The sequence below is a fragment of the Leucopleurus acutus genome, assembly GCF_964270905.1.
Source record: "Leucopleurus acutus genome assembly, chromosome: 2".
Lineage (NCBI taxonomy): Eukaryota > Metazoa > Chordata > Mammalia > Artiodactyla > Delphinidae > Leucopleurus > Leucopleurus acutus.
In genome coordinates, this window is record NC_139143.1 from 108,132,637 (window position 1) to 108,160,552 (window position 27,916).

Below are 27,916 nucleotides of genomic sequence, written 5' to 3' on the forward strand. Positions count from 1 at the left end.
TGTTCTCTATAAGTTTATGTGCAACTATTTTCTGACCTGAGCACTGAGAAATCAGTCTAGGCCTCCCATTTCACAGCAGTAGAATGTCATCTATGTTGTTTCTTCTCCATCTCATAAATACTTGTAACACATGAGTCTCATAGACTCAACAGTCCTAGCACTGATGGAACCCTTTGGGAGGAGATAAAATTATAGCACATTATTCTGTTAAGGGACTATTTGTTATTTTACATTTTGTCCTTGACATCAGTTGTAGTAAGATCTCATGGAACGTTTCTAGGAATGACTTGTCCAGTGTTTCTATTGTGATATTCATTGACAACCTAACCTCTGGCTGAGAAGCTTCAAGCACTCAAGATTTTCAAAGCTTAAACCTGAAATATTCAGTGCTCCTCATCTGACTTTACTTCTCATCCTATAATTGATCTCAGTTTCCCTTTCATTAGTTATATCCCCAGAGCCACATACAGTACATAACGTGATAGACTCCATCGAAAATCTTTCTTCATAGTATCATAGCATCAACACAGAATCTGCCCACATATCCCAATTCCCTTAGTCAAACTGAATACTCACCTTCTGAAGCATAAGCTTATTATTTCTGGTACCAATTTGCTTAAGAATATAGGACACAATTCAATTCATCAATATACAAATGAATTGGGAATTCATGGACTCAACCAAGAATTCACTAGTAGTGAGTTAGTGTCTTCTAACTTTTTAAAGAAAATGTTTTATAGCTAAGTATGCAGCTAAAAAACATGAAATAAAAACTCATTAAAATCAATATTAAATTAACATGAAGCAGAATAGCGACTTTAGAAAAGTTAACCCAGAAAGTGTGTTTTTAAGAAAAATTTATTGTTTATTTGAATATGATATTTTAAATTCATGTATAACAGAAAATTAAAAGAAATGCTAGGAACGAAGTAATTTTTCAGCGCTAACATCACTTAATCACTACTGTCCATCAATAGTCCATGCAATAATACCATGCAACATTTAGCCTGACCTCTTTCCTTTATGTGTAATTATCACCAGGAAAAAGTTATACCTGTATCAGTTAACAGTCTTAAATTACCTCTATGTGATAATTTATGTTAATAGCATAATAACATAACAATGATGGATAATGTGTACCAACATTTACAAATTGGTGGCAATGCGTTTCAATTACAATTCTCTTCATATCTCTGATCAGCAGCAAAATCAAATTAGCAGTGCAACCATTAGTTAGTGAATTATCCTCACACATAGGGTCTTTACTTGGACACCCTTTCGTTTGCAGATCTGCTCTAGAAATCTGAGTGTAGCGAAACTGGCAGGTGAATCAACCAAATCACGCACAGTACCGCTAATGATTTTTTTTTTTGTGGGCAGTGGGAGCAAGAATGAAAATAATTAGGAGGTAGCACTGGACATCTAAAGGACTCACTAGTTCAGGCCAAAAAGAGAACGCTGTTGGTATTACTCTGGAGTGAAATGAATTGGTGATGTGGAGTGATATGGAATTAATTGAAATAAATGAACCAATGGCTCATCCATCTCCTGTGTCCTGGCCACAGACCAAGGTGAAGTATGCACGTGAGTCTCCAAGGGCAGAGTTTCAACTGGTCCTTATTGTATTAGGTTCCTTGGGAATACCAGTCACTCAGTACTACCTCAGATACCTGCAACCTCTCAGAACTCAGGGGGAGCCAAGACTCATTGTGAGACAGGGCTAGACCTAATAGTAGCAAATCAAAACTTTCTACTCAGAGGCATCCCTTGAAATGTCTAGTCCTTGATCAAATGTACCATCTACAGAAAATGCATTTATAGAAAATGTCCTACAACTGTGTGTGAAGCTAACAAATGATTGGTGGGTACAGCAGCACTCCTTACTCTAGGTACAATCACCAGCCAAATGGTTTAATATAGTGAACCCTGCATTCCTTTGGAGTGGAGCCCCATCTCCTTCTTAGGTAAGACTTAAAACTGTGGGTAGTACCAGTTCTGGAAACATCTATTCTATTACCACCACATGGGGTAAGAACATCTTTATGTTCATATCTCTTACTAGTTGCAATTTTTTCATGTATTTTACACATTCAGAATATTTTTGTTGCTAAAGGAGAAAATGTGTAGCTACAATAGATTTAGGATTTTCCCCCAATTCCAGGACTCTTAGATGCTCTTGCTAACAGGGCAAAGTAGCCTGAAAAACCAAGAAGTTCATGTATCATAAATCAGAGGTTCCTAGTTTCTCCTCTGGATTGACCTGATATTAAAAAATTTCCTTACTGCTACTTCTACATAAAAGCTGTCTCTCAAAGTCCATGGCCCTAGTGGTTAAAAGAACTGGACATGTTTCCCCTCTACCACTTACCGTGTGACCCTAAGAAAATCACTTAACCTTGCTGTGTTTTTTATTTATTAATTTTTTTTTAAAGAAGATGTTGCGGGTAGGAGTTTATTAATTAATTAATTTATTTATTTTTGCTGTGTTGTGTCTTCGTTTCTGTGCGAGGGCTTTCTCTAGTTGTGGCAAGCGGGGGCCACTCTTCATCGCAGTGCACAGGCCTCTCACTACGGCGGCCTCTCTTGTTGCGGAGCACAGGCTCCAGATGCGCAGGCTCAGTAGTTGTGGCTCACGGGCCCAGTTGCTCCACGGCATGTGGGATCCTCCCAGACCAGGGCTCGAACCCGTATCCCCTGCATTAGCAGGCAGATTCTCAACCACTGTGCCACCAGGAAAGCCCCTTGCTGTGTTTTAATGTCCTCATCAGGAAATTGGGAAAATAGTAATGCTACTTAATAGGACTGCTATGCTGATTAAATGGACTAACACATGTAAAGCCCTTAGAACCTGCCTAGAACATAGTACTCAGTAAATACTAGCTTATCTGTTGTTCTACCAAAGAAATACACAATATACCCAGAGCAAGAACAACTTAAATATTCCAAACCATAGCTGCATTTTAAATAAATTACTGGACAGCCCTGGGTCCAGAATTGCAGATAGAAAGAAACCTCAGGTCTATGGTAGAGGAGGGGCATCAATCAATCCCTCTTTTTTTGTTGTTGCTCCCAAACCCAGAGCCACTTGGAATCCAATATGGCAGCCCCTGAGAGCCTTGGTAGGAGACGATGCTCCACATGTGATAATACAGAGTTCTGAACCACCACAGGACCGAGTATAAACCAAATACACCTTGAATGACAAGCCTCTGTAACCTGACTCCATCATTCTCTAAAGGCATTTAAGTCAGTGAACTGCTCTCATTCCTGGCAGATTAATACAAGCATAGTAACACATAGAGTTACTATACTGATATGCACACATCACACACATTATGTGCAAAATACATGCAGTCAGAAGCCCTTAGATTTCTTGGCTGGGAGATTTTGGAGACCAAAGTAGGTCCTGAAGCTAGTGAGGTTCCATTTTTAAAGCATTATGCCTGTTGAGTAAAGGATAACATGTTTTCATACAGTCTAGGAAGTGCTGTGCACTCTGCAAAATTCCTTCAATTTTTATTGCTCTAATCAGCAATCCAATGTACACAAGACCATATTCCAAACTAAAGACTGCTCCTTGGAGTCTGTGCTGCTACCTGAGGAGTTGTTATTAGGATAGAAGAAAGGTCTTGGGTTTTGAAATGCTTCTGTTTGAATTTCGGTAGTCATCGATTCTCAAACAGATAAATTTAGCATTTCTATTAATTGAAGACAAAGATTATTATAACTGTCAAAAATAAGCAGGAGGCAGATTTTGTGTTTTTATCATGTATCTTTCTGGATGTTGTGCGTTGGACAGGTTTGGAGAAAACAAATCATATTTTAAAAGCCAGCGTGGAGCTACTAGGAGGCACAGCTGAGTTCCTGCGATGTTGCATGTGCACGCTGGCAGCCCCATCCAATCTCCGAGTATTAGCTGGACCAGCTAAGTGAGTGATGCTGCATAAGGATGAGGGCTGGGGTTGTTATGAATCACAGCTACCACAATATAATTAGTAACCCATCCTTTGTCCCACTCCCAGGTGGAAAGAGAAACACCAAAGGGATAGAAAAAGAAAAAGATTTCAGATTCCGAAATAATGCTGGTCGTTGACAAGGCTTTGCTATGAGGAAGCTCTCCACAATCTCATCCTCCTGACACTGGCATGCAGCCAGTTGGCGTTTCTGTGGGCTACACCGAGAACCAGTGAATACCATGTGGGTGGTTGTCAACATTAGAAACCAGAAAAATAGAGAGGAAAAATGCGTTGAGAGTTATAATGTCAATTTTCAGGGACTTTTAATTTCTACCCAGATGGCACAAATATTCCTAGGTATTGGTACCCACACAGTAGGCATCACAGAATGATAATTATAAAAGCTTTAAAGTTTACAAAGTACATGCACAGGCTCGACTGTGAAGGCAGGATCTGCAGCCTGGGATCTGAGGTAGTAATGGTCAGGTGCACTGACCTTCTCATATAGCTGCTGTGGGTTTTGTTATTATTGTTGTTGTTTTAGTTTGCACGTAGATCAGGGCCACCTGAACTAGTGCAAGAGTCGAGTAAAATGGGAACGCTGTGGTCTTCTCTTGACAGTGGTATAACATGTACCTGTGTGATACAGCATATGATGTGTTTACCACTATTTCTTATGTTAGAATGAAACATTCGTTAGTTATATACAAATGTCAGAAGTCTGTTATGGGGCCATTTTGGCCCCTGTACCACTGCAAGATATATAGCCTGAAACAAACCTGACTTTAAGTCCAGACATACCACCTATCATGGTGCAGTTTAGGATCACTTGCATTTGATTTATTCTTCTCATTTTTGACAGGAGGACAAATATAATACTGATATTTATACAGCTGATATTTATGGATCACTTACTATGGGCCGAGTGTTTTTCTAGTTTCTTAATATGTCAAATTTTGTTTCTTTATATTATCACATTTAGTCCTTGAAGCCACTCTCTGCAGTTGGTACCCTTATTATCCTCACTATTACTATTCATATTACTCAGATGAAAAAAATCAAGAAAAATGGGGATCCAGAAGACACAGCAATGAGTGATGCTACCAAAATTCTAACCCAGACAGTTTGGCTTCAGAGCTTTGGCCCTAACCACCATGTACATGGCCTCCCAAACCCCACTTCACGTGTATCTGAGATAAGACAGGCAAAGAGATGAACATAGTGACCCAGAACATACGAAGATATTTAATGAATGGTAGCTGTCAATATTAGCATACTTAACATCATTACTGCCAATATTTACTGACCTTTCTCCTGTACTTTGCTCAAGGCTCTCAGAAAAGGAGACTATGTTTATCTCAAGAACAAGATAGACTCTGCAGAATCAGCAACTGAAAACAAGTCAGGAATGACAATGGACCTGTGGGGACCTCAAAAGAGTGGGAGTTTTATATTATGTCAGTGATGCAGAGAAGATCGATCCATGCGCATCTACTTAGAAAGATGGCGTCCATCCCCAGTGACATGAAATAGAGCATTTACTTCCACTGTCATGTCTGAACACTCTTGGGGAAGATGGATGTGTGAAGGAGAGGTAAATGTGGAGGTAAATGGAAGGAAGGGAGTGAGAGGTACATGCTGTAAATTTCTCCTCATCATGAAGCATGAATATGACACAAGGATGGTGAAAACCCCAACAGACAGATGTATATGTAGGCCCAGCTCTCAAAGATGTTATTTTTAGAAGTTAAAGAGGTGGAAACAGTGGGAGACAAGTGGCTTTTTTAGTGTTCAATCTCCTTTTTCGTCTACTCTTCTTGTACCTTTGTATTAAACCAGGAGGCTACAAAAGGATAGGACTTTTCTACTCAAAATATTGACCTGGGTGGCATGCAAATTGTGTCTTCACTACTCCTTCTGTGAAGCTTGTAGGGAGTGTGGGCAGGTTTGCCTCGTTCCCTTCCTCGTGGGAAACCACACAGATGTCTAAGAATTTTGTACTCAGCACCAATACATACCCTCTAGGTCAACTAAATCTATTCCTACTTTTCCATTTTTCTTAGGCTTATGGTCAAGGGAAAAGGAAAATCAATCAAGCTTCCATCCCCCATCCCAGCTGTGCATGCAGTGTTGCCAAAAGATAACTAGTGAAAAGTATACATTCTTCAAACTCTTGAATTGCCAAGGACCAGCCATGCCCTGGCACATAAACGCTATTTGCTGATAATGCCTACATGTTATCTCCAGTGTAGCCCTCTTTTCTGAATTTCAGGCTCACATACCTAAATGCCTACTCATCCTTTCCATTTAGATGTCTAATAGGCATCTCATATTTAACATGTGCAAAATAGAACCTTTGATTTCCCCCTACAAAACTGTGCTCTTCTCACAATCTTAGCCATCTCTTTGAAAGGAATCTCCTAGTTTTTAAATTAAAAAAAAATTTTTTTACTGAAGTATAGTTAATGTACAATATTATATAAGTTATAAGTGTACAATATAGTTATTCACAAGTTTTAAAGGTTATATTCCATTTCTAGTTATTGTAAAATATTGGCTATATTCCCATGTTCTCATTCTCCCTTTTTTTTCTACACATACAAACATACACACCTATACTACCAGTTAATAGAGGAGAATATAAATCTTAATCTAATCTGGTAAACTTAGATCCAATAGTTTAATTATTCCCTTAAGGCAGCTCAGTCTCTTCTGGTATAGCAGTCTCTTTTAAGTATTTCAAACTCTCTTATCCTTGCCCTGCTATTTGTAAAAATGTTGTCAGAGTATATGGAGGAATGTAGCTAACGCAACCTAGTGCTTGTGCTAAGGAGATAGAATGTACAAATAACCCCATGTCCTTTGTAACACATGGTCTGGTCTGGTCTGTCCTGCTCCGTGAACTTAAGCTGCAAAGGCACATTGCTTCTATCTCACAGTTTTTTTTGACAGTGAGAGGGTGGTGTTCATTGCCAGATTCACAGTCCCAACCGTTTAAACTCATTCCCTGCATGCAGCTTGGAGTCTTCTGCTGCATGGCCTCCTCATCCCAACTTCTGGCAGTCTTCTGGCCTCTCAAGGCCTCTACATCCCCACAGCAGGCCAATTTTGCTAAGCCTTACAAAGGCCAAGGAGAGCCAGTGATGCTCCCTCAGGCTCATCCCTAAGAGTCATGGCACCATCATTTCTAAGCCAAGTTGGGTGGAGACCCACTGTAAAGGTTGGGATTGTTAAGAGACCCTGCATCCTCTCCCCACACCATGCCATTAGCACTCACTTCTCAGGACCACAAAATTATTTGGGTGATTTTTAAGTTTCCTTGTGCCAATGAGAAGTGGACCCAACCAGGAGCAGGAAGAACTCCTCACTCTATCTCAGCTCATCCTTTCCCCAAATCTTCCTGGAACAGAAGAGGCCATTTTCGGGCTTCCCATTTCCTTTCCCCCCTGTCTCCTTCCATGCCGGGGCAATGAGTCTCATGGCCTTGCTGGCTGAGGTAGAAAGTCAATCCTCTTTAAGTGATAAAAGAAACATCATGCTTAAAATCCTCTATATTTGGTCCTTGAAAAGTTAAATTGGAGAGAGTAGAATGGGGAAAAAAAGTTTTATCTAGCTTAAAAAAAAATCTAGATTTCAAAATGATCATCTAAGCACAAAGATACCATTTAGCTAATTAAAAGCTAAAGGACTCTTTATTTTTGCATTCTTGCTACACTAGTTCTTATTCCTCAGCATCCCACAATTGCAAGTAGGTTGACATCTTGGACTGACAAATAACCATATATTGAACACTCATTCCGTGGTCGATGTGTGTAAAGCATATGTTGTAATACAAGCTTTACATAAATTATCTTTTTTAATCCTCAAAGCATTCCTGAAAGGAAGGCATTTTTCTTACTCTCATTTTATAAATAAGGAAACTGAGAGTCAAATCGGTTAAGTTGCCTAAAAGGAATATATCTATATATAAGAGCCAGAATTCAGTCTGTTTGTCTTGTGATCACTGCACTATGAATAGAATCTTTTAAAACACACCAATGAGCTATTAGTCTTTATTTTGAAAGTTCAAGGTAGTTCATTCCTCAAATTGCATTTACTTTGTATCATGAGATAATTTGTCCAAATTGTCTAATTTTTACGTTATAGATGCAAGAAATATAGGAAAGTAAGAAAAGAGGAAGGAAGAAAGAAGGGAGGGAGAGAAGGAGAGAGGGAGGGAGGGAGGAAGGGAAGGATCGTCCATAGGACAACTTCCCAAAGACAATTATCTTACAAGTTCGGAAGAGTCACTACTGTGGTTTCCTGATTCCCTGTATGTGTCAGGATTTTAAAAATCGACATACACTACACTCAGAGATTTAGATAACAAAAACCTTACTAGAGACATTGTAAGGTAATAGTTAAGGCAAAGCTCTAGAGTTATATTTCTGGGTTCACATGATGATTTTGTGCTCAAGAAATGTTGGATTTAACTGTTGTCATTACCATGGATAGTTTTCTTTGACATGTCTAATCATCTCCATGAGCTTGCCACCTCATTCTGTAACAAGGAAATAAGTAAATTTTAATCCAAGTAATAAATGCAGCCTGATCCATTGATTTTAAAAACATCTTAGGTAGCTATTCCTTTTCCATAAATAGTCTTTCAGATTCTGCAGAGAAAACTCCATAAGGGATTTTATTCACATTTTTGCCTCTAGCACTTAGCACCGTGCCTGGAAAATAGTAGGTACTCAATAACCACTTATCGAGCTTTCCTAAAATATTAACCAGAGCCTTAAACCAACTTTTACTATCTAGCACTCAACACTGAAGAAAATGCACATATATTTGATCTTTTGGCCGTGACACAGAGAACCACTAAAAGCAAACATTTGCCAGGCAGCCACTCCCGGTAAGGCACGTGCCAGCGTTTAACCGCGTGATCTCATTCGATCAATCTGGTAACCCCATGAGTTGGTGTTATTTTCTTCATTTTTTAATAGATGAGGAAAAGGAGGCCCTGAAAATTTGAGTTAGATGTCAAAGTCGCATAGCTAACAGTAAGTTGCAAGGTTGGAACTCCACTCTGCCTGACCCCTAAGCCAGTGCCGTCAACAATAAACTTTTGTCCTGCCCATCAGTGCTTCTTGGACTCAAGTACCTACCATAGGGGTCACACAAGAGGAAGTCGATTGTTGATGGCAGCTCTTCTCTGACTTGTTACGGTAGGACTACTTGGCTCAACGTGGGAGCCACCAGCCACCCTGGGCAACTCAGTGCTTGAAATGTGGCTGGTCCCCACCGCGATATGCTATAAGTGTAAGATACACACCAGATTTTGAAGGTTTAGCACAAAACAAAGAACGTAAAATATCTTGTTAATGATTTTTAGATTGATCCCATGTTGAAATTGGGTTAATTTCCCCAATCCAAATAAAGTCCGTAGTTTAGTTAATAATATTGTGCCAATGTTAATTTCTTAGTTTTGATAACCTTACCGTGGTTATTCAGAATGCTAACATGAAGAGAAGCTGAATGAAAGATGTCTGGGAATGTTGCATTATTTTTGTAACTCTTTTATGTCTAAATTTACTTCAAAATATAAACTTTAAAAATTAGTTTCACCTGTTTCTTTCTACTTCTTTGAATGTGGCTTCTAGAAAATTTCAAAGTGGTGCATACGTGGTTCGCATCATATTTCTATTCGATGGTGCTGCAGTAGAGTCTCAAGCTACAGGAAGAACCAAAGTAACATCTGTACAGCTCTGCACTGTCAACTGCAGGCCCATGTTTAGAGATAGTTTAGTTTACTTAATAAGCAGTTTTATTGTTGGAAAGCTAATTGGGCCATCAGTTAATGCAGCCCCCATCACACCACTACACCGAGATAAGTAATGATTTGGATTCAGAGGTCATCCAGTCCATCCATGATTCCAGGCAGAAATATACTAAAACTCTTCCTGGAAGACAGCCCGATTCCTCAAAATCGTGTGGACGTTTCCACCACCCCCCTTTCTTCACAGCATTGAGGTCAGGAAATGTTCCCTCTTTGCTCTAATAAGTAGGTATGACTTTATGAACTTTTATTTCTTTTATGTATCTTAGGGTTGTGAAGAAAATAAACTACCAAAAAAATAGCCTGAGGGCAGAGAATAGGCTGTGCTTTTTGTGCTTGTTTGAAAATGCTGTGAGTTGATGCTCATGCTTGAATAAATACACTAAGCATGGTTAAGTTGTAGGGTAATGAGAAAGAAAACGCTCTTTAAAAAAATCCTTCATTTGCACATTTTGGAGACCAGAATGAGAAAGTAAACAAAATTAACAGCTCACATTAGATCACTGCTTGCGCTGAAGCTTTTTTTTTTTTTTTGCGGTACGCGGGCATCATCACTGCTGCGGCGTCTCCCTTTGCGGAGCAGAGGCTCCGGACGCGCAGGCTCAGCGGGCATGGCTCACAGGCCCAACCGCTGCGTGGCAAGTGGGATCTTCCCGGACCGGGGCACGAACCCGTGTTCCTTGCATCGGCAGGCGGACTGTCTACCACTGCGCCACCAGGGAGGGAAGCCCTTGTGCTGCAGCGTTTACAGCACTGTGGTGAGTGGCAGAGCTTTAGCCTCTGCCATGAGACCTGCATTCTAGTTCTGCCTCCGCTCAGCAAGTCTTCCAACCCCACGTATCCTCAGCAACCTCATCTGTAAAATGAATAGTTAGGATTAGATTGGTATTTTTCAGATCACGATGCTATCCCATTGGTAGATCATAAAATCAGTTTCAACGGGTCAAGACCAACTTTCTTTAAAATGAAGCAGAATAAAAACAGCAGAGTTCAATGCATGTATTAAAGATCAATATTCTTTCATGAAACTACTAAGTGTATGTTTTTAAATTTTTTTTATACTGGATCATGATATAAGATGTTTCTTACTATGGATAACCATAAAATTGTTTGAGAAACACGTTTTCTTTGCCTTTGACTTTTTTTAACTTTTTATTTTATATTGGAGTATAGTCGATTAGCAATGTTGTGTTAGTTTCAAGTGTACAGCAAAGTGCTTCATTTATACACATACATGTGTCTATTCTTTTTCAAATTCTTTTCCCATTTAGGTTGTTACATAATACTGAGTGGAGTTCCCTGTGCTTTACAGTAGGTCCTTGTCGGTTATTCATTTTAAATATAATAGTGTGTACATGGAGAAACGCCTTTTAAATGATGCCTAGGGTACCTCATATCCCTGAAATAATATGCTCTACACTAGAAATAAACTATCTACAAGCAATGAATCCAATGTCCAATGCTCCTCAGTCCCCACCAGAGCAGTCAGGAGGCCTCTCTAAGGTCCCTAAAGGTCAGTTCCTTCCCTTTTGCACATATATGGTGCATCTTTGTCTCCTAAGAGGGGAAATAGCTATTTCCCCTCCCTTGAGTCTGGGCTGGCTCCATCACTTGCTTTAATCAGTACAGTGTAGCAGAAATAATGTTATGGGACAAGCCCTGGATTTAAAAGGACTGGAAGTTTCTGCATCTTCCCTGTTGGATGCCAGGCACCATGGAAGAAGTCAGATTCTCTGAGACCATGACGCCATCAGGAGGCCCAACCTTGCCACATGAAGAGGCCGCGTGGAGAGAGATGCCTGACCAGCCCCCAGCTGTTCTAGACAACCCAGGTGAGGCCCAGACATGTGAGTAAAGAAACCATCTTCTTATGTTCCAGCCCCAACTAACACCAGATGGAGCAGGAGAACTGCATCACTGAGCCCAATCCAGACTGTAGAATAATGAGAGATGATAAACTATTGTTTAAAGCCACTGAGTTTTGGAGTAGCTTGTTACAAAGCAATATATTACAGAAAGAATGTCTATGGAACTGCTGTAAGTGTGGATCACAGGGGCTAAATACTTCTTTAATTGTAACAAGACCTCGGTTTATTCTGGAGAGCTCATTTCACAGCATGGGATGTCAATATTTACCTAGCATCTTGGGGGAATCCTGGCAAATCATGGACAATGCAATGCAAATTGCAACACTATGCGAGCAACATGGGGAATTTACTGGAGGCAGAATGAGGTAAGAGCTGAGAAAGTACATTCTATTCACGTAAATAAAGGATTTCAAGCATCTCAAGATTCCCATGTTGTTAAGTTTGCTGAAGTGTGGTTAGAGACAAATATTCTGGAAGGCAAATGGAGAAGGAAAGTCTAAGACTCTTCTAACACACAAGTCTATGGACAAAAGTAACACTGAAACGTAGCAAATTATTTTCAAGTGGCAGCCCTTTCGTTTGTATCCAGAGCTGCTGTTAAGGACCACCACTGCCTCAGCTTGATCCAATTACTGCACTGTGTACCTTATCACACAGCTTCATTTTGTTCCTCTCCTGTCCTAGGATCTGTGCCTCATTAAGATAAGATCTGACAGCCTCTGTCAATGCTGGGTTAGTGCCGGTGGCTTCTCTTTATTTGGGCACAACTGCAAGTTCCATGGACTTATATTCAGTCACACAAAAGGGAGGGTGTCGTTTGCTGGTGAGATTTTCATTTACTCTGCTGTTATTTATCCCATCCTGGGCATTTAAGCAAGTACAATTTTCTAGTCTTTTATCAAAAACCTCTCATCCCCTTTCACATCCCTTTTCTTGAGGCTAAAGTGCTCCTTCTTGATTAGGAAAATATCTCTAATAGGGAGGTTATAAATTCATAGTGTTTTGTGACGTGGGTCAACATGTTCTCCTTTATTTTAGTATTCTTGCTGTTCTCCCAAAGAGCCATAAATAACAATAAATGATAATACAGGATCTTGTCAAGAAAATTCAGCTCCTTCACCTTTAGGGGGCTTGATTTCCTTTCAAACTGACAAGGACTCAGTTCCTACCTGTCTGCCTTCATTTATCCTTTACACTTTAGATCTGCCGTCTGCACTGGCTCCCAGCACAGTCCATATGGAAATAAAATACATCCACATGTGAAATGAGAGTACCTTCCCTCCCTGGTATTTGTTTCCAATATGATATATTTATTTCAGTGACAAGTTCCAATGGTTAAAGACATAGTAAGACCAGAGTTACGTGAGCAGAGAGAGGATTGAAGTGATTCCCAATTACTCAGGCAAAAGCAGCAGAAGGAGAGAGGGGTCCCAGGGGCCTGGTAGGTTCTGCCTGAATTATCTAGATAATTGCTTCAACCCTTTACTTTGACAATGGAGACCTGGACTACAATTACACAGGCCAAGAAAAGTTTAACTTATTTTTTCACATTCCCTTAATAATGACAGAAATGAAAGTGAGTAGAGCTACCTGTCAGGATTTAGGCTGAAGCTTAATTCCATGACTGTGATGTTTTGGGGGGGATTTGTAAAGTGTTATAGAGGTAAATTCTGAAATGAATAGAAAGAAAACGAATCCAACTTTAGCAGCTCCTTCTCAGCCCAACCTCTAGACTTTGGCGTGCTAGAGAGTCCCCTGCCAGGCCACACCCTCTCTTCAATCTATGTTCTTTCCTTCATCTCACTCCACTACCATGACCTGAAGTACTGTTCATACTCCCAAATGTATAGATCCAGCCAGGATCTCCCCCCCGAGAGCACACTTGACATACCATTGCAGAAAGAGCCACTTTTTTCCAATCCCACTACGACTTGTACGACCTCCGCTTCCACCCACTACCAATAGTTAACACTTATGGAGTGCTTGCTGTACCATGTACTGTGCGTAAACATTCATAGGTGTGATCTCCTTTAATGCTCACAAGTAGAATCTACAGTTATCTTTTTTTCTGGATAAAGAAACTGAGACGTACGGAGGGTCTGTGAGTCATCCAGTGTTTCACAGGCACAAAGGAATGGAACTTGGACTTCAGGGCAGAACTGTTTGATTCTTAAACGTCTATGTACAGGGTGCTGCTTCACTACTGTGTTTACTATTTCTTGGGCACATTGTGATGTAGCATATGCTACTTGGAATTGTCATCATCATCATCATTGTCATCATGATTATTTTTTTATTATTAAGACTTGCTTCTTCCTACCCTAATGCCAGCCCTTATGGCAGGAACCCTGTCTGGTGTCTCTGCATGCTTGGTTCTAGCAAAGCCTTACTCCATACTTTATTACTGAGGCTGAAGTTTCATAGAAAGCCAATATTACAATTAATAGCCTAGCTAGAAGACTAAGTCAAGAGGTTCGAAAGAACATTTTTACTAATCGGGGCTTCAACCCATTACTCGGGTCTCTAAAAAGCTATAGAACATGTGGTCTGTGCTGTACCTGATGTATAGGGGGACAACAAGATCCTGTGGCTTCCTCTCCAGAATACACTTTGCAGAGATAGATGGAAACTAAACAGGAAACAAGGTCAGATTCCTTCAACTTTGCAAATTGTACTTTGGAGGTCATCAGACCAAAATCTAGGAGGCCAGCCTAGAAAGCCTTTTGAGGGTAGAGATTTACTATTCATGGGACAAAAGATGTAATCAAAAGGCTTGTTCCTAACGCTACTGGGGATCAGCCTCTTGTCTTAAAGACTGATTTTTGTTGTTGCTGTTTTTAGCTTTTGTCACATTGTTCTGTCATTTAGTGTCAAATGGGGCAAGTTCTCTTTCCCTTTGTAACTAGTCGTCACTGACATGTAGTTAAAAATCTTTTACTCCAGAGAATCTGCCTGTAGCGTTTTAGGTCAACCTCACCCCAGGTGAAAAGACCATACATGGTGTCTCTGAGTCCGGGATCTAAAAATACAACAAGCTTGTTGTATGCTGGTACTTTGTAGTACATCAGGCTGGATCATCTTTCACTGAGGCGATGTGCTGTCCAATGGTCCACAGCAAGTCCATCTCTGGCTTTGTCAAAGTGCACTGGATGCAGCGAATGAAAGGGGTCCTCACTGACTTACTCCCTCTCGCCCAGCCCTTGGGAAAGACTTCAGCGTGGGATGCGGTTTTCTCTAGACTTTTGAGGTAGTCTCCCAGAAGTTCAACACTGTGAAGCCATGTGGTTGTTTGTTTGTTCTGATTTCTTTTCCAGTTGTTTTTTGTTAGTGTAAAGAAATCCTGTTTTTAATCAGGGTGATTGCGATATAATTATCTACACAGTAAAATCCACCCTTTTTGGTGAGCACTTCTATGAGTTTCAGCAAATGTGTAGTCATGTAGCCACCACCACAGTCCAGATATAGAAGAGTTACCTCTCTCCAAAATATTCACTTCTGCCCTTTGCACTCAACTCCTTTCCACAATCCCAGTCCATCACATCACTAATCTGTTCTCTGTCTTTATAGATTGTCTTTATAGAATCAGACAAAATATAGCCTTTGAATCTGGTTTTTAAACTTACCGTGACACATTTGAAATTCAACCATGTTGCTGTGTGTAGCTGTAGTTTGTTTTTTATTGATAAATAGTATTCCATGGTAAGGATGTACCACAGTTTATCAATTCACCAGTTGAAGGACATTTGGGCTGTTTCCAGTTTGGGGCAGTTATGAATAAAGCCACTACAAATAGGTCTGTACAGGTTTCTGTGTTACCATAAGTTTTTATTTCTTTTGGGTAAATATGCTTGCTGGGTCTATGGGGAGTACATATAGCTTTATAAGAATAAACTTCCTGGGCTTCCCTGGTGGTGCAGTGGTTGAGAGTCCGCCTGCCGATGCAGGGGACACGGGTTCGTGCCCCAGTCTGGGAAGATCCCACATGCCGCGGAGCGGCTGGGCCCGTGAGCCATGGCCACTGAGCCTGCGCGTCCGGAGCCTGTGCTCTGCAACAGGAGAGGCCACAGCAGTGAGAGGCCCGCGTACCGCAAAAAAAAAAAGAATAAACTTCCTGTTTTCCAAAGTGGCTGTACCATTTTACATTCCTAACCATCGGAGTCTTAGCTGCTCTGTATCCTCCTTAGCATTTGGTACTATCAGTTTTTTGTTTTCTTCTTTTGTTTTTGCTTTTTAGTTATTTTAGTAGGTGTGCAGTGATATCTCATTGTGATTTTAAATTGCATTTCCATAAAGACTAATGATACTATGAATCTCTTCATGTGCTTATTTGCAATTTTTATATCTTCTCTGGTAAAGTTTTAGTTCAAATTTTTTGTCTATGTTTTCTTGAGGATATGGGGAGGAGGAAGGGTGAACTGTAACAGGGCGAGAGAGAGTCATGGACATATACACACTAACAAACGTAAGGTAGATAGCTAGTGGGAAGCAGCCGCATGGCACAGGGATATTGGCTTGGTGCTTTGTGACCGCCTGGAGGGGTGGGATAGGGAGGGTGGGAGGAAGGGAGATGCAAGAGGGAAGAGATATAGGAACATATGTATATGTATAACTGATTCACTTTGTTATAAAGCAGAAACTAACACACCATTGTAAAGCAATTATACCCCAATAAAGATGTTAAAAAAAATTTTTTTGTCTATGTTTTAATCAAGGGTTGGTTTTCTTATTATTGAATTTTGAACATTCTTTATATATTCCAGATGCAAGTCTATGGCAGTTAAGAGACATTCAAAAAACATCAAATTTCCTCTGGTGTTTACTATATCTTCTCTTTCAGCAGAAATCCAGCAAAAGCAAGGATGACTTATATTTTTCACAGTTACAAGTCACAAAAGTGATCAAATGTAAATATGGGCTCTTTTGAATAATGTTGCTCTTCCTTTAAATTTTGGGAGACATTATTTCATGAAGTAAACTGTCCCAGGGCTCAACAGCTGGTACTCTTTACTATCACACTAATTTGCTTGGTGATCTCATCCTGTCTATGGCTTTAAATACCACCTCCATGCAAGTGATTTCCAAATTTGTATCTCCAGTCTGACCTCTAGATACATATCGCTAACTCCAGATCCGTATCTCCAACTCTAGATGCATACCTCTCACTGCCCAATCGACCTAGAATTAAATAAACATTTAAAAATTCAGCATATGGCAAACTGAGCTCCTGATCTTCCACCCCAAATCTGCTCCAAATCAACACTTCAGTTGTCCCCTTCCCAGTTGGTGGCACTTTATCCTTCCACTTGGCCAGGCCAAAACTTTCAAGTGATTCTTAACTCTTCTCTTTCTCTTGCACCCTACATCCAACCCATCTACAATGCTATTGTCTCTACTTTGAATATACATCAAGAATATAATTACTTCTCAAAAGTTCCACTGAAACCATCCTCATCTGAGGTACCACCAACCCTCGCCTGGATTACTACAACATCCACCCGGTGGGTCTTTCTGCCTACTGCCTTACCTTTCTCCCCAAACCCCACCCCATAGGTTAGTGTCAACACAGCAACCACAAGAGTCAGTTAGAAACCTAATTCAGGTAACTGTACTCCTCTACTGAAAACCCTGACCTGGTAGAAGTCAAAGTCACCATCTTCACAATGGTCAACGAGGCTCTGTGTGATCTATTCCCTCCCCCATTATCTCCAGATTCCTTCCTGAAAACACTTTTGGGCTCTGTTATTATCACCAAATTCCAACATCATATTTTCCAGATAACTTAAAAATTAAATGGCACAAGTAAGGAGGTACGTTCCTAATGCCAAATATGTAATGAGTCGATAGTAGAGCTAAAAACAGAATTTTGCACCTTGCCCGCTTCTAATACCATATTCCAACCACTAGATATTCTGTCTTCCCAGGGGCTATAATAACCTTGTTAAAAAATAAAAATATCTAACAATTATTCATTACTTACTGTGTTCTGGGTACTTTGTATACATTTTCTTTAATCTTCACAACTCTACATGGTAGTTATAAAGGGACTCATTCTTAGGAGGTGAACCTGAGGCTCAGGACTGTCGGGAACCTCCTTCAGGCCACACTGAGGGGTAGAGGAGGGCTCAGGTGGACCAGGCTCCAAACCCCTTCTCATTATTGCCTTATCCTCCTCCCTTTGTCAAAAGTAGGTCAAAATATGAAGAGAAGTATAAAAATTATTTTTCCGAGGTTTCTTATACAAAAGATATCAAAGGTAAACATTTTTTATGCTTTGTAATTCTATCTTCAAAATATTCTGTTCATGCTGCTGCCTTCCTCTCCTACTTTTTTCTTCTTTACCCATGCCTATGTAGGTGGCAAAGGCCTTAACACCCTGGGAGAAATGCTGCCGGTGAAGATCCTGAAACTCTAAAGACAGTAGTGAATTTATAGGAGATGAATCAAGTTCTCCTGCCCTGGGAACAAGCCAGCCTAATCAATATATAGATCTACTTAGCTGTATGCACTAAATGTTTCTGAAATGTCTGTAAAATAAATATTTGTATACGAAAATCATATATTCCCACCGCCTTCCTTTGTGATTTTAGCAATGTGCTCCCACACACACAAAGAAAAATATTTATCCTAATATGTTACAAAAGGACCCTGGTGGAGCCAAACATGCTCTTGAAGGAACAGTCTGACTGTCAACACCACTCATGCAAGAAGTTCGTCAAACGGACAAACAATCCATATGATCATTGATACTCCTGCAAAAGCACAACTATGTCAAAACACACAATCAATTCCCGCTCGAATATTTAAACAGCCTTCCTAGGCTGTAATGCTGGATGTTTAATAAAACCCAATGGAAATAAATGAAAATACTTTCAGGGAAGTTGTTAGGCATCCTCTGCTTTGCAGTTTAGTTGCTACTGCCCCTTTAACTAGCCACATACTCCTTTACCAATCAATGAAAGTTTGCTAACCTTAATGAGTATCTAATTGATAAAAAAAAGAGATTCTATGTCTCTTACCTGATAAGAACAATTGTAGTGTCACCTGAGATAAAAGGAAGCTTCCTGTTACTTCTATATCAGCCTGAAAACTGTAGAGCAAGATGTCAGGTATATAAATCAGAACGTGGCCTCCTGCTTTAACTACATGGATGCCATTCTGTGCAACTTGGGGAGAATCATATTTGGGAGAATCCTGCTTGCCTCCTCTACAAAAATGTGCATAGTGATATCAACCTCATAGCATCATCCATAGAATCAAATATTAATTTACTCACATGTCTTCTCTAATTTAACCCTCATCAATCATGAGATAAGTTTTCTTTATCACAATCTGACAGATTTAGAAACTGAAACTTGAAGAGTTGAACTCACTTATTCAGTCTTAGGCAACTAATAGGATTTGAATTAAGGTCTTTCCTGATACAAGGTCTGTGCTCTCTTTTTAGCATAGCAGTTACCTTATCGTAGGCCTTCAAATAAGTTTATACATTTAGTGACAGATTTATGGATCAGCAAGTAAGTATTTGTGCAATGGATGAGTGAATACAGTAAGTGTGTAAATGCATGTGCATGTGCACATAATGCGTGTGCAGATCCACAGCATGGTAACTTTAGTACCTGTTACAGCCGGTGGAACAGAATGAGTCCTGATTAGAAAGTTACTACCCATAACAAATTATCAAAGAACTAGAAGAAACAAAAACACCTAAACACCACTAATCCTATGCTAAAATTAGCTTCTTTTTTCTTGGGATGAATTCACGGTTCTCCTAGACAAATTTTCTTTATTGAAATAAGAGCTATGGGCTTTGGGATATTTTCATCCAATCAGACTATTCAGTGCAGAAACAAATGTGTCAGTGCTTAGCAATCATACTATTTCTGAAAAAGAAAGCCAGCGCAATCATAAATATGGGCAAACATTGTCAAATTTTCTAATATAATGTGAGAAAACACTTGTATTGTTACTAAAACACTTGAATTATTAATAGATCTGTTTTTAAGAGTGCTGACGTTTTGGTTGATTTGAATGGCCCTTAATGGAGTGGGGTTTAGCATTCTGGCCAGGTTGGCAGGCCAATTTACAGATCCCAGTCCTAGACACACAAAAGCCATTATCAGTCAGGGTGGAGAATTCCCAGTGAGGGAACCCTTTTGCTGCCATCATTGGTGGCAACTGCTGTGTCCAGCCTCCTGGGCTCAGGGACCCCCTAATGAGGGAAAGGTGGAACTAAATGAAAAGAGCACCTCTCTTGAGATCAGGGGTTCTTGCTTCAAATCCCAATTTTTAATTTATTATTCCACTTAGAAAATACTTATTTTCATTAAACAGGTACTAGCCACCTTCTTAGGAGCTTTCCAAACAAAGACGGACGATCATAAACGACCCAATATCCCAGCCAGTCTTCCTTCTTCCTTGCTAAATCCTACCCTGTGGCATGGGGGTAGGGAGGGCTTTCATTTCAAAAAACCACACCAGCAAACCGCATGGAGCAGGTTCTGACCAAAGAAAGGGAGAGGTCTCTACCTTTCTGGGTCACAGACCAGTAAAGTATAAAAGTGTATTTCTCCTCATATCTTTGAATAGAGCAGTAGTAGACGGCGCAGTGAGTGGCCTGCCCATTCCCTTTGGCTCTGCACCAATGCAAGCTATTATTGGCTTCTGACTGCGAGCACCTATGACTCTGCACGGAGGGCTTTCTCTGGTTTCTAACAGAGGGCGGGGCCTGCCCGAAATGCTGAGGGAGTTCATCCCTCCCAGAGTAGCATGCCATTAGTAACAGAGAAGAATAAATACCTATCTTCCCCACACCTTGGGTGGGACACTGCTGATGTAAGTCGCTTACAGTCTCCCAGAGTTTGGCAGAGGACTGAGCCCGGGAGTCCACTGCACACACATTAGCTTCCTTCCTTCCCTTTCCTGTCTCACACCTTCATTCCGCTATTGGCGTTTCCTGAGATCATCTCCCAGATAAACTAATTATACTTAAATCCTTGTCTCGGGGTCTGTTTCTGGGGGACCCAACCTAAGACAGAGACTAAAGGACTTGTGTGAAAACATACTGAGTGTGCACAGGGCACGGCCCCTCATCCCCAGCAGTGCTGTTTGTGTTGGTGCACTGTGAAAACTACCTGCAAGTCCTCCCACCTCTACACCCCAACTCTGTGGTCAGGGAGAAATTTGGGGAGCCGTCTTACCCCCCACACACATGCATAGTTGATGCTTGAACAATGCGGGTTTGAACTGCACAGGTCCACTTATCCATGCTTTTATTTTTTCAATAGTAAATACTACAGTACTACACGATCTGAGGTTGGTTGAATCCCCGGATGTGGAACCATTGGTGTTGGGGGAGGACTATAAGTGATACGGGCATTTTTTTTTTTTTTGCATCTTTATTGGAGTATAATTGCTTTACAATGGTGTGTTAGTTTCTGCTTTATAACAAAGTGAATCAGTTATACATATACATATGTTCCCATATCTCTTCCCTTTTGCATCTCCCTCCCTCCCACCCACCCTCCCTATCCCACCCCTCCAGGCTGTCACAAAGCACCGAGCTGATCTCCCTGTGCTATGCGGCTACTTCCCACTAGCTATCTACCTTACATTTGGTAGTGTATATATGTCCATGCCACTCTCTCACTTTGTCACAGCTTACCGTTCCCACTCCCCATATCCTCAAGTCCATTCTCTAGTAGGTTTGTGTCTTTTTCCCTGTCTTACCCCTAGGTTCTTCATGACATTTTTTTTTCTTCAATTCCATATATATGTGTTAGCATACGGTATTTGTCTTTCTCTTTCTGACTTACTTCACTCTGTATGACAGACTCTAGGTCTATCCACCTCATTACAAATAGCTCAATTTCGTTTCTTTTTATGGCTGAGTAATATTCTATTGTATATATGTGCCACATCTTCTTTATCCATTCATCTGTTGATGGACACTTAGGTTGTTTCCATCTCTGGGCTACTGTAAATAGAGCTGCAATGAATATTTTGGTACATGACTCTTTTTGAATTATGGTATACGGGCATTTTTGACTAAGCGGGAGGGTTAGTGCCCCTGACTCCCATGTTGTTCAAGGGTCAACTTGTATACATATGTCCATGAGTTAATTTTCAAAGAGGCTGAGTTTTACCTGAGAAAGAAGAGATTTAGATTTGGTGCCATCCATGCCAATGAATGTAAGGAATGTAATGCAGGGGAACATAGAAAGCCAGGATCATTCTCAAGAAACCATGTCAAAGGTCTGTTAATAAGGAGAAATGGGAATCTGTACCAAAGATTAGGTACAAGGTCTTCCAAAGGACAGCTTCCTGGGAAGAGGTAGAGGGGGAGCATGTTTTCTGTAGCTCCAGTGGGCTCTAGTTGAGAGCACATTTGGTGGACCAGCAAAAAGCCGATAGAAGGAAAAAAGCCACAACATCTAGTGGATACATGAGGCCCACATTGTGGACTTTTCCGGACCCAAGGAGAGAATACAGCGGCTCCATTATTCTGGCGAGGGTGTTGAATTTCTGGAAGAACTTGTGGGAGTAGGAAGGGAATAGGGATGGTGCTGGGAACTCACGTGGGAAAGGGCTTTAAAGGGGTGAGAGGAGAGAAGAGGGAGAATTAGTGAGCAAGAGAGCATCCACTTGGCATACCCTCAAGGCCAATGTAGGGAGTCAGAAGCCATGCAATCTCCCCACATTCATCCCCTTACTATATGGTTTGAGCGCAAGCATGTGAGCTCTTCAATAAAGAACTGATGAGAACAGTCACCAGCATGCTCTGTTCTCCTGGAAGCCAGCTGAGGCGGACACATGGAGAAGAGGATCTACCTCTGACAACCAGCCAGCCTAAGAAACAACTGCCGGCCAGAAGGAACCAGACACCCTGACAGTGTGAGAGGAAGGGCCTCACCACATGATTGACTCCAGCCTTTCCTACTCTGAGTTCCTACACTGCTCAAGGATTTCAGGAAGAGAACTTTCCTATCCAATTGCCTCTCCATCATGCCCCATCACACACATGGATATTCATTTCCATGAGTGAATTTTCAAAGAGGCTGGAGTTTCAACCAAAGGAGGCACTGTGGGGTTAGTAGCGTTGCTGTGGTTGTATATATGAGGGGTGCTGAGGAGGAAGGAGTGATGGAGGGGATAGCACAGTATCCTTCCATTCTCCCAACTGCTCTCCTCTCCACCACCAGTCTGATAGGCAGCCGTCTTGGACACAAAGGGAGGAAGACATTAAGATGTATGGAGCTGAATGTTATAAGATTCTGAACCCAAGTTATTCTACTGTGGAGTCCAGGTGACAAGGTACAACACAGAGCAGGGCAGAAGGCCTTTCTTATCTCTTCTCTTCGGTCTCCAGCCCCATGACACCCCCCCATAATGGTGCAGCTCAGTCTCCCAAAAGGCTCTTGGGGACATTCCCAGACAAATGCTGTGCCCAGGAAGAGTTTTCTTTCTAAGAACACTGCAAGGCTAGTAAAGCACCTTGCAAAGAACTTGACAGACTGAATCCTAAGTGAATGTATCCCAGAGTGGGCCTACATACATGATTAGTGAATCAAGTGGGAGAGGGACTGAGATTCTCAAATGAGCAACTGGGGGCTCTAAGCTAGTAAAGTTCAGGTAGTAAAATTTATGAGCCATCATTTATAAGATCTCGGTCTTCAGATTACACAAGTAGTTAGGCATCCAGATATGTGGTACATAAGCAGATATAACAGAGCTCAGTGCTGGCTCCACATTAGTGAAGGTGATTCTGCAAAGCTCTTTTGGGAACAGATAAACTGTAGGGAACAGATGTTGCCACCTTTGAAACATTTTCTAACTTTTAGAGACCTAGGAGAATAAAATGTTTCTACCAGAGAAAAACAATTTGGGGATGGAGTAGGAAATGCTTTGGGGTGTTTTAAAACTTACTATTAGAGAGGAAGCTTCACCAACTCTTCAGTAGGCAAAATGCATAATTCTAAGAGCAAATAGGAAAAGAAAAACTAAAGTTGCTTTGTATTGACTTCACCTGTCATTCTGGTGGTTGCTCAAACATCCCCTTAATTCCCAGAGAAGGCCTTTTGAACTATTGGACTGTGCCCTTGAGTTTGGTGTCCATCTATTGTTAGGCCTTGTGTAAATGCACCACTGAAGGAAAAACGAATAGAGGAAACAAATCACTGTGGAAGGAAAAAAAAATGTGACGGCTCACCCAGAGCCATCCTTTGGAATAAGACAGAGTTGACAACTAGCCACAATTATGCATCCTGTAAATCCTGAGGAATGAAAACCATCTCTTTCCATCAAATTGAATGCCCATGGCCATAACCACTGCCTCCCATTCATCCAGAACAGCAGTGGAAGGGGCATCACTGAAGTTCTTTTTTCTGATCTGTTTGTATCTAGAAGACTATTGGAATGACCAGTGGCCCGAACTGTGAGTGCTTTCATCAGACAATTAGCCAAACAGCCAATTTAAGAATCCCTTCCCCATCAGCAACTCATCCCTCCTTCCCCGACCAAGGAATGAATTGACTGAATAACTGGTTTGTTTACATGGATCAGTTGTTTTATGAACAAGTAGTCTTTGCCTTCAGACTTGTATCCACAAATATTAGATTATGTTTTATTCTATGAGATATAAAAAACACAATACTAGGAATTAGGAGTCCAAGGCTCTTATCCTACTTAGTAACTGAGGAGCAGTGTGACCATTTTATGTTTTTCGGTTTCCTCATCTGCAAAATGGGCTGAGCAGTGAGTTTGGAGCTCTCCGAGGTGCTGTTGGGTCTAACATTCTCTGACATTTGATTCTGGTAACAAAGTACAGAAATCCTTTTGGAAACTGCCACCACACGTATTTTGCACCTTCAGAGAGAGTTTTATGAGGTGTGAGGCCTTCTTATGACAAAATTTACTACTCGATAGGGCAAAGATTAGTTAATGGATTCCTCAGTCATCTTTACTTTCATTTACTCTTTAAATCAAGAAAAAATTGACACATAGCAGTATATTAGTTTCAGGTGTACAACATAATGATTTGATGTAGGTATATACTGTGAAATAATCAAAGCTAAGAAAAGTTATTATGTTAAGAGTTCTGTAACATATATTTGATATAAAATTACACTCAGGAAAGTTCCTTTGTGGGGTTCTGACATGGTATAATAGAGAAAGCTGGCATTTGGGGGCTTTGACCAAGAAAGCACACTACAGAAAAGACTAAGGTCAAGACACTTCTGAATCCACAGCTACTCTGCATCACAGAGACATGAGCTGTTTGGTTCAGCATGGGTCTGTGGTGACCGCATGTTTGCTCACATTGTCTCATTAATCCTCACCAATACCTAAATAAATAATCCTTCGAGGTGGTTACCAATATTATCTCCATTTTACAGATGAGGAAGACTCAGACTAAGTGTCAAAGCCAGGGCTTAAATCCAGGCATGTCTTGACACCAAAATCTATGATTGCTGCCTCTACTCAATCCTTCAGGACACATTAAGCTGCCTTGATTTTGGAGATACAAGTCCAGACTGAGTGGTAGGAACACACATTTCCTCATAAAATCTCTTCTGGCCACATCTGATGCCAATCCGATGGCTCAAGATTACTAGGTCATGCTGAGGCTGTCAGCAGAAGTTGAGTTTAAGGGAAAAGGGGGATTAAAATCAAAGAGCATGTCTTTCAGATTGATTCAAGTCCTGGGACATCCCCCTCCCTTCCTTCCAGGCAAGACTTGAAGCAGTGTGCAACTGAGTACAGAAAATATTGAAAGGGAAATATATCAGAAAAAATAACTTGAAAAGGGATTCAACAAGAAGCACCTAATCTTGTATCACCAGACACCACTCCACACATCCGCAGCTCTAGTCTTCATCACAGCCATCTCTTAACTGCAGAGGCAGAAATGAGATCTGCCCACTCTGCCTCACCAGAATGCTGTAAAAGTCAATGAAAATGCATGAAAAGTGTTTAAATCGCATTGAAATTGGTTAAATGAATTCAGGGTGCTCTCTTTATATATTATTACAAATTATCTTTGGTATCATATGTAGCAGCCATTCAAGAGAGCTCTACCCCCTCTCCATGGAGAAACTTATTTCTGCCACCCACAGAGTGGTTTTTGATAAAACTGTTCTTCCTCTTGTAAAGAAAACCAGCAACTGGCTTTAAACTGTTTTCTTGGGATTATATTTGAAACGACACAACTCCAACAATTTCCCACTCCATAATATACTCCTGAGTTCTTCTTTAAACCCTCTGCATATTCTCATCTCTCTCCCAAGTGTGTGTGTGTGTGTGTGTGTGTGTGTGTGTGTGTGTGTGTGTTTAAAAGCCAGAGTCCTAGGACTGAGACAGAACAAATGAATGCTTCCTCAGGAGAAATGCTCAATCAGTGACATGAAGGTGATATAAAGATCCTGAGGGGCATCCAATATTATTTAGCTTAAAGCATAGCCCCGGCTTCTCCAAGGGAATAGAACCAGCTGAAACTACCATCCTCAAATTAAAAGAGAGAGAGAGAGAGAGAGAGAGAGAGAGAGAGAGAGAGAGAATGTTGTATTTACAACTCCCATGTTAACTCAAAAAGAGAGAGAAAGACATTTCCAGAGAGGAAATATTTTTTTTCTAGATTCATCGCGTAGGCGAATTCAGTGCTTTTCTGAAAAGCTCTGTGTAGGATGCTTTTTAACTCAATTTAGTCCCCACTTTAAATTCTGTTTCTTGGGGTAAGAGAGCTTATTTTAGAGCAGAGCCAGGTAATAGTCAGCCTCCTCGATAGTCTGAAGCTTATGAAAGTCATACTCTTGCCTTTCATCTCTCCATAAACCTGTATACTCTCCTGATTACCCCAAATTACAATGTTTGCTGCTACTTCCTTTAATCAGATTTGAGCAATTCTCTTTTGTTAAAAAAAAAAATCAGATGGCATTTCCATTTCATAAGGTTTTACACTTCAAGAGGAGTGAATTCTGTTATCTTTCATTGCTCCCCATAAGAGATTTTTCTTTTAATGTTTTGAAGCCATGATTGTTGTGTATCGAGATGCTCAGTCTTGGCCCCATGGTGGTGGATTGGATTACTTTGCTGATTTCTTACCTGCAGTGTAAGACTCCCATGTAGATTAGGACATGGTTTAAGAGGAATTATCTCCTTTTTTTAATAGATCACATACTGTGTCTCAAGCTCTAAATTCAACAGAAAATCAAGCTAATTGTTCATTTCTTCCAGGATATCCCTGAAGGATAATTGACCTCTACAGAGCAACTTCTTCATAGGAAACTAAATAATTAAGTTGGAAGAAATACATTTCTTGTTCACGATTCCAATTGTAAAGGGTTTTTTGTATGTGTGATGAGATCATAACCCTGCATGCATTTTATACAAAAGATAAAATGCACCTTTTCCCCCAGCCTATTTTGAACTAGTTATTTTAAGCAGGACACACATTCAAATTACTGTTAGAGGTAAAAATCTTTACCTTTCAAGTTATTAAAATGAAATACTCTCAACCAAATTGAAGCTCTCCTCATCCAATAAATCAAATTCTTCTACACCCATTGGGTTAATCCCTACATGAAAAAAAATGAAACATACAATATAAACAGCTTTGAAAAATTATAGGTTTGGATGTTTTCCCCAATTGGCACATGTATTCTTTATTATTTTAATCTACTATGTCTATGTGCCTCTCTTACAAATTTTAAGCAGTATTCACACTCCCTAAATGATAAAATGATTCACACTCCCTAAATGATAAAAAAGAATGCTAACCCCAAACTCCTAACTCAGTAAGGACACAAATCAACAGCCTTGATGAAGCAGTTGTATTTCCTATGATGTTTAAAAGCATTTCAACCCCAAACATTATAAATATATAGTCTTCTCAAAATAAGAGCACACCAGAGGAGATCCTAACATAGGCCTCCGAACCCACTAGAAATTACCCTTAAATTAGAGGTCTTGACATTTCCTAGAATCAACCCCAAGTTAAGTCAATTCAGTCAATGCAATTTTAACTTAACAATTATAACCTCCAAAAGGAGCTTTACCATGATATTTCAAGGTGCTTGAGAAAAACGGAATAATGTTCGCCAGCGTGGCCTGAGGCATGGGAAATCTTCCCTAGGAGAGGACAACTTTTTTAGCTCAGTGCACATCCTCACACGCCCCCCCCCCCACCGCAAAGTCTCTAATTTGTAAATTGCTGAATCAGTTTGTGCACATTTGGAAAATTACTGCTTTCCTGCAATTTTCTGTAAAGCTATTGCTAAATT